This window comes from Myxocyprinus asiaticus, chromosome 14 (assembly GCF_019703515.2).
Source record: "Myxocyprinus asiaticus isolate MX2 ecotype Aquarium Trade chromosome 14, UBuf_Myxa_2, whole genome shotgun sequence".
In the NCBI taxonomy this organism is placed as follows: domain Eukaryota; kingdom Metazoa; phylum Chordata; class Actinopteri; order Cypriniformes; family Catostomidae; genus Myxocyprinus; species Myxocyprinus asiaticus.
Window position 1 is genome coordinate 4058260 of NC_059357.1, and position 7821 is coordinate 4066080.

The window sequence follows — 7821 nt, forward strand, 5'->3', positions numbered from 1 at the left end:
ACCGGTTCATTTCCAGTTTGCACTGGTCGTGCAAAGCTTTTCATTTATTCCACAAAGATTATATACCATTTAAAAACCATGTTTATGTGTAACGATATATACATACTAAAGTTAGATCTGGGAATATTCTGGGTGATTGGAGCTGGTAATATGCACAACTTAAAGGTATGCAAAAGCATGCACAGTTAGACTATTTCACTGAAGTGCACTGTTTGCACTAGCTTCGAAACTCTCCATCCATCCTCTGTACTTCTAATTTATCCCTGTCCAGCTATTTAACCAATGCAATGTTTATAAAACTATTGGCCAGCTTTGAAATTTTGTTGCAACACTTTTGAGTCCTGTTAGAATGATTTGCATGTGTTTAACTGTTAGTATTCCTTCTGGTAAATGAATATATGCATAGTGCAAAGATGACTTTATATAATTAATATGGGTAGTTTCGTTGCGCATAAGCTTCCCTGAGAAGATTAAAGTGGATGTTGGTGGGGAAATGTACAGTAATGCACTCTACACACACACACACACACAAATTAATTGTCGCATTTTTCACTCTTTTCGCGTTTCACTCACCAGCTCAAGCGCATCACCGGTAAAAACGCACCGCGAGAGTCCCGAATGCGTTCCGTCAGTCCTGCCTTTATTTATCCAAGTCCTCGCCTTCCTTTCCAAATTTTATAACAACTCTACTTCTCATATGCACGAGGAAAGCTGTTATGTAATGCTTTCAATAGAAAGTCCCTTTGGGAAGTGTCCGCGTAAAGGCGCGCACTCCAAGTGTCCGCGGAACGAAACTTCAACTCTCCGCTTCTCCGCTGCTCCGCTGCTGTGTTGTGTGTATCGGTGAGCGCCGAGCGCTTTAACTTCAGACGGGGAGGAGCTGCGGGAGCGCGCGTGGCCACCGTCTGCACACAGGAGAGCACGAGCGCACGGCGCGCGCAGCACAAGTGGAATTTTTTCTCTTTTCGAAGTTGCATTTGAACTCGTCAGACTGGTATATGTACACACATGCACTGACATTTGTGCTTTTTTTTTTTTTTTTTTTTTTTTTGCATACCTTTAATTACGTTTACATACAGTATGTGTGCTCTTTGGGGCATAAGAAGATTAACTAAAGAAAAATTATTGGCTATTAGTATTTTAAAAATAACTCAAATGTTAAACATGTATATTACATTTGTAAATTATTATTTAAAAAATAGGAAATTATATAAAAAATAGCGAATTATTATTATTATTTATTAAAAATTTTCAGGCACAAACACCTTCGTGATGTCAATAAAACGTATGCTTAAAAAGCATGAAAACTTTCTAATATGCATTTCAGTGATTTTTTCAAATACAAATATTTTAAGGTTTTAAGAGTATTTAAAAAAAATATTTTAAAATGTTAAAATGGAAATAAAATATTATTACTATTATTAGTAATAGTAGAAGTTTTAGTAGCTGCTAGAAATTAGTGAAATTAGAATTTAGTGTTTACTATTGTTATTCATTAGAATACATTTTTAAATCAAGTTTTTGTTTCTTTTTTCTTATTTTTTACTGTATTTCTTGTTAGTATGTAACAAGATCTGTTTCTTTATCATTTCTATATAAAACACTTTGAATTGCATACAAGAATATAGTCTTGCTTATTTATATTTTTGGAAAAATAAAATATATAATGAGATGTTAAAATATCTTCAAAAAGTCAATTTAATGTCATTTATTTATTTATTTATTTACATAGCGCTTTTTACAACACGCATCGCTTCAAAGCAGCTTTACAGAAAACTATGCGGTAACAAAAAATAACGAAATTTTAGTTTTTACTATTTTTATTCATTAAATCAAGTTTTTTTTCTCCCTTATTTTTACTGTATTTCTTGTTAGTGATTTAGAAAGGACTTTTTGTGTGTCTTTATTTTAACATTTCTGTATAATTTCCATGTAAAACACTTTGAATTGCCTATACCTACAGTGTCGTCATGCCTATATATGTTTGGAAAAATAACATATATAATTGAAATGTTTAAATATCTTCAAAAACAGCATACATAACAGTTTTAAAAAAACTCAAATCACGTCATACAGTTTTATTGAATATTAACATTTTGGCCTCACCCCTATGCATTTGGCATTTGAGATATTTGGTCTCGGAGATATTAACAAAAAAACTGTGACTCTCAGAAGGAAATAGTGTAATGAGCCAAAACAGGAAGAAAGGATCATGCAGATAGTGTTATGATGTCATTCACTATTCAGTACAATTATATATGATCCGTCTGCATGGATTAATGTTAGCCTGAGGAATTTCTTTAATCTCAATTACAGTTTTTGCACCTTAAGTCGTGCGGAGTTAACCCACTAAATGATGTTTTCTAATGCACACATGCACTGACGCAAAACTAGTCTAAATGTGAATTTCAGACTGGAGTCTTCACTCATGACACTTGAATGTCCCGTTGGGGAATAGTTTGTTTGCAAACAGTTTATAATAGAAACATTAACTCTATCAAGACAGATGCAGACTGCACATCTGTGATGCATTACATTGAACGTCCGCAACATGTGAACGATTTTATACGTGTTTAGCTCAAATCCAATGCAAAGACGATGCCACAGCTGAACTGTACATGTTCACACAAAATAAATCTTGAGTCTAAAATGAGTCTTTCTTCAGGCTGTGTTTTGAATAACGTGCTACCTTACTACCCATAGTATGCAGTATGGATGGTATACTGTGCTAAGAATGTAATTTTCTAATAAAGATAATTACCTAGAGACCACTCACTTAATTAAACCGGCAAAATAGTGAAGTCGTGTGACCACTATGTCGTCTTCTACTGTTCCAAACAGTTATTGATGCATTTTGTACACCGCTTCATATAGTGTTTTTTGAAAGTAGCTGGTTTTACACAGTATATATTGTGCAGTATGCAGAACATAGCTTCTCTCTTGTGACCCGTTTGATGATGTTGATGATTAATCTTCCATATTGTTTAAAGCACGTTAACATCTCCAGCTCTAAGATTAAGTATAGTTGGTTTTTAGTTGCAGTAAACCTCAGATCAGTCTAATAAGATCAGTGGACGTTTAGACTGTACGGAGAGATTGTTGACAAGGTTTTCTACTTTAGGATTAATGCATGACATTAATACAGGACACTGTAAAATTACAAACAATCATAAATGATATTTACTTAAAAGCTAAAACAGTCATTTTTACGTTTGAATGTAGAATTTACTTAATATTTTCAAGTTCACGATTAAATTAACTTAATGTAGAAAGTGCTTAATCTTTTCTGCTATATTTACTTTACCACAAAATAGTTTTTTCAGTGTATGTTTAATTCTTTCCACAGTTTTTCCCTCAAATTCAGCACAGAAAGTGTGTCCACTGGGCCTGCCTCTTAGTAACTTACTAAACATTCAGTTTCTAAGTCTTTTCAGTTTTTATATAGTTTATTTTCTTACTCGCTCGACTTATTTAACTTGCTTTTCTTAGTGTACTTTCTTTACTGTACTTAAACTCTACAAATCGTTCAATTACTTATGAAAAAGGTTAAATCTGTTGATCAGTGTTTTCAATTTTCATTGATGTTTGTCCAGGTATCTGGACTCTGCTCAAATTCAGATTCACAGCAGTGAACGTTTGGGAGTGACAAGAAATTTCTGTTCACATATTCAGCTGGTACTGAAGAGAGACAGCCATTAGCATGAGCAGGCGGAAATGTATTTTGTTTTTTTATGGCTATAGGCTGACTTGACTTTACAGCACCAAGTGTGGTTGGCCTACAGCAGTATACTGTCAAAACCAGGTGTTCAATTCCAGATGCCAAGCACACACTATCTCTCTCTCTCTCTCTCTCTCTCTCACACACACACACACACACACAAATATGAAGACACAGTTTGTCCGTATTTATAGAACTGACTCTGATAATGAAGTTTCCACCTGGTCTTCTCAGATTCTACAATGTCTACACAGATAATTGTTGACCATTTTTTTCTCAGTGTTGTATATGTGGAGAAATGATAAATAAAGAGTTCAAACAGAGATGTAAAAGATAACACACTTCAAGAAAGTTTGCTAAGTGCTAATGGGTAAAGAATATGTAGTTTAAACAGAGGCAGAGGGCCCTGATGATAGACCCTGACCCTGTAACCAGACCCCACTAAATCAACACCGTAAAATCAATGTCTGACGGTTTTGGACTGGGACATGTCACATGTCAAATGATGTTCCCTACAAAGGGTTCCCACAGTCGTTGTAGAGGAATACACATATACACATGGGCTGTAAGAGTTCTAAACAGACAGTTCTGATGGAGATTTATAACTCTAGACATGAGCTGATTGGATTGATCAGTTCGATGGAGAGAAAACACTTTTCTTTCTGAGTGGAGAGAAATAGTGTGAAAGAAATGAAAGGAAATGTTGGTGGGAAATGCCGTGATGACAGTAAGAAGAGTTATTTGATGCCAGAGAGAGAGAGAGAGAGAGAGAGGGAGGGTGGAGTGGTTCATTCCCATGGGAACAGTCAGGAATCTCACAGGCAGTTTTATCTTTCAGCATATTGATGGGTTGTCAGCACACTTCCCCCTTATATCACTGTATTTATTGGCTGTCACCTATAGGGGGCAATGTTGAGCACATCCTTTCATGCTGCCCCCGTGAACACAAATATTTGGCAAAATAGTTTATTTTTAATTAGTGTACTTTTTAACCATACTTTTTCATGTGGAATTAAATGAAAGTACAAAGGCAAGAAAAAGTATGTGAACCCTTTGGAATTAGCTGGTTTCTGCATTAATTGGTCATAAAATGTGATCTAATTATCATCAAAGTCACAAGTATAGAAAACACAACGTGCAGCCATGTTTTTGTTGGAAAGCAGCAGCTTCTTTCATGGTGTCCTGCCATAGACACCATGCCTGTTTAATGCTTTCAGTATAGTAGACTCATGAATAGAGATGTCAACGAGTTCCAATGATTCCTTCAAGTCTTTATCTGTCACTCTAGGGTTCTTATTTTAACCTCACTGAGCATTCTGCGGTGTGCCCTTTTAGTCATCTTGGATGGACGGCCACTTCTAGGGAGAGTATCCATAGTACTAAATCATCTCCATTTATAGGTTATTTGTCTATCTGTGGACAGATGAATATCTAAGCTCTTTGAGATAACTTTGTAACCCTTTCCAGTGTTATGCAAAGCAACAACTCTTGTGAATAGCAAACTCAAAATGTTTGAGTGGTTTTTATAAGTCAAAGTAGCTCTAACCCACACCTCCAATCTTGTTTCATTAATTGGATGCCAGGTTTGCCAACTCCAATACAATAATTTGTGTGCTATTAGTTACAGTAAACCAGATTGTGTTTGTTCATTAATGTAACTGAAGATCAAACCAGATTTTAAGACCAATTTATACATAAATGCAGGTAGTTCCAAAGGGTTCACATACTTTTTCTTGCCACTGTATATTTGAAACTATTATGTTGAGGTGTCCACCATAGTGGATGGATATTTTGAGTTTTTCGCAATGACACCAACTAGTGACCAACAGTACAGCAACCTAGACATAAAATAAAAAGTGTGCATATGATGCCACAAAATCACTTGGCTTTGGAAGAGTCTGTCTGCGTCTTTTTTCTCTTTGTGTGTCTCTGGAGTGGAGTTTTGTGTGGTATGTGTGGAATGAGCCATCTGATATTTGTGGTTTGCAGAGGAATGATCTCAGCCGCTTTTAGAAATGATCGCTCTGTGTGACCTGATGTCTTCATTCTTCGTAGAACTCCAGGTGTGATAAAAACCTGTATGAGTTTTTGAGTGGCCGATCAGTTAGGTTTAGGTTTAAAGTTTTGGGTAGGGAGGTATATTTTGTTATAAAACTTGATAGAGCATTAACCTTAGAAACCTCAACTGTCTTCGAGAATATTTAACTCGCTTTAGCGCCACATAGTGGACATTTCACCTCAAACCAGCGCAATTTTTGCAAAGAAGTCACCAATGTCATTCTGTTGTTTTTTTGTTAAAAATCTGGGACTCAAAATCTAATTTAAACCTAAAAATGGACCCACTATATAGTTGGCATCTTTTTTTCTTTTTTTTTCTTCCCCTTTTTCTCCCAATTCCCAATGTGCTTTTTAAGTCCTCGTGGTCGCGTAGTGATTCGCCTCAGTCTGGGTGGCGGAGGACAAATCCCATCTCTTATCACGTGGCTTGCTGAGCACGTTGCCACGGAGACATAGCGCGTGTGGAGGCTTCACGCCATCCACCGCGGCAACCACGCTCAACTCACCACACGCCCCACTGAGAACGAACCACATTATAGTGACCACGAGGAGGTTACCCCATGTGACTCTACCCTTCCTAGCAACCCCGCCAATTTGGTTGCTTAGGAGACCTGGCTGGAGTCACTCAGCACGCCCTGGGATTCGAACTAGCGAGCTAGCAAACTCCAGGGGTGGTAGCCAGCGTATTTTACCACTGAGCTACCCAGGCCCCTATAGTTGGCGTCTTTAACTACTATGTAGCATTTGCTACAATTTACTTAAGTTACATACATATTGTTGCATCGTACTTACATTTAAAGTGCCTTCATTTAATTAGGATTCCTCTGGTAGGAGGAAACCTCTTGTTTTTGTTAGTATTCTTCTTATTATTATTATTCCTGTAGCTCTAAATTGCCCAATAACTCAAGATCTCCTTGGTAAAAAGTTTTGAAATTTGGCACATTGATACTACAGGCCACGAGTAACTACCACACCAAAAATGGCCCACGTGAGCCAATAGATGGCGCTACAGGCCACGCCCCAATTTGTCCATTTTCAAAGTGATGCCATTTCCACCCCATAAGTCCAAAATTTCTGAAACCTGGTGTATATGCCTCATTTCTCATGAGGAACAAAAAAAGCCTCTAAAAGCCATAAAGTCCACCATGATGGATTTTCCTGTACAATAAAAATGTGTCCAAAACTACAAAAATCTACTCCTCCTGAACCATAGCTCCAATTGACTTGAAACTCGGTATGTATGTGTAGGATACATGTCTTTCAATTTGATATTTAGCAAAAATGAATACGATACAAAATGGCTGAAAAGTGCGCATTTATGTAAATGTCCACATTGTTTCAATATCCATATGTCCAAAAAAATCAAATGCCATTTTGACTAATGTTTTTCCCAACCTAACAGGCTTCAAGATGACATCACTCTGAAGTACTGTGCAAAATCTCACCTTGATATTTCAAAAGATGACAGAATAACAGTTGACTATTATTTATCGCTAACGCTAAAATATGCTTTGCAAATCCGCTAGTCATAAAGCCGATACTTTGATTCAATCACCAGTTCATATGAAGACTGTTGCAATGTTTAATAACAAATGAATGAAATGATGAGTACATGTGTGAAGTACATGTCTCTACCATGTCAATTTTTACATAATTTGCAGTTTTGAGGAGGAATCCGCTTTGCTGCTTGCAGCTTTAATTACATTTGTAGTTACACTTTTAACCTTATCCCTAACCCCTAACCCTAATCTAAACCTACTCGTACCTCAACCTCAGTAGCAGCAAGTGTGAATCTTGTGTGAATTGTTCAGAACAACATGTAGTTACACAATAAGTACATATTGTAATGTTACTACATAGTAGTTAAAGACACCTAATATAAAGTGGGACCCTAAACATAATCAAAGTTTTAATATTTTGAGAAAAGTCAAACAAAGAACTGCACATGAATACTGTTTTGGTGAGATGGAAGACACGTAGCGTGTGTTTGTGTTTCCATGTGTCTCACAGCGCAGACCTCCATTAAAAGACAGCCGAGGTGAAAC

General features: G+C 36.6%; 2 protein-coding genes across 4 annotated transcripts in view; one reads left to right on the top strand and one right to left on the bottom strand.

The window, feature by feature from the left end:
• LOC127451980 (vasorin-like) overlaps positions 1-818 on the bottom strand; it is a 34341-nt gene extending 33523 nt beyond the window's left edge. For both annotated transcript variants that reach the window (XM_051717083.1, XM_051717082.1), the window contains exon 1: positions 574-818. The gene's annotated coding sequence lies outside the window, so the exon portion shown is untranslated. The remainder of the gene's footprint in view (positions 1-573) is intronic.
• LOC127451975 (mitochondrial import inner membrane translocase subunit tim16) overlaps positions 1-7821 on the top strand; it is a 190048-nt gene that overhangs the window by 122142 nt on the left and 60085 nt on the right. The gene's annotated exons all lie outside the window — the stretch shown is intronic.